The 354-nt window shown below is 57.1% G+C and overlaps 1 pseudogene; it reads right to left on the bottom strand.

The window, feature by feature from the left end:
* LOC125511836 lies at positions 1 to 139 on the bottom strand (annotated as a pseudogene).
* Between the last annotated feature and the right edge of the window lie 215 nt (positions 140 to 354).

The raw sequence follows: 354 nt of genomic DNA, 5'->3' as shown, positions 1-354 counted from the left end.
GATCAAAGTTGCTCATCTGAGCGAACAGATGATCGAGCGTGACAGGGTCAGTGCGGGCGTCGAGGGCCGACACCAGTGGCTGGTACTCCATACCCAGCCCGGCGATGATGTAGGAGATCTGTTCGTCCTCATCTAGAGGCTTGCCGGCAGCTGCTAGCTCGTCGGCGAGGCCATGCATATAGGCGAAGTAGGCGCCCACCATCTGTGTGCCCTTCTCTGCATTGGAGAGGGCGACACGGATGTTGTTCACGCGCGATCTAGACTGGGACAAAAACATGTTCGCCACCGCAGCCCAGAGCTTGTGCGCCTTGTGGATGTTGGTCACCTGGACAAGAACTTCTCTGGAAAGATTAC

The sequence above is a fragment of the Triticum urartu genome, chromosome 5 (assembly GCF_003073215.2).
Source record: "Triticum urartu cultivar G1812 chromosome 5, Tu2.1, whole genome shotgun sequence".
Lineage (NCBI taxonomy): Eukaryota > Viridiplantae > Streptophyta > Magnoliopsida > Poales > Poaceae > Triticum > Triticum urartu.
This window is presented reverse-complemented; position numbering and strand designations above follow the sequence as displayed.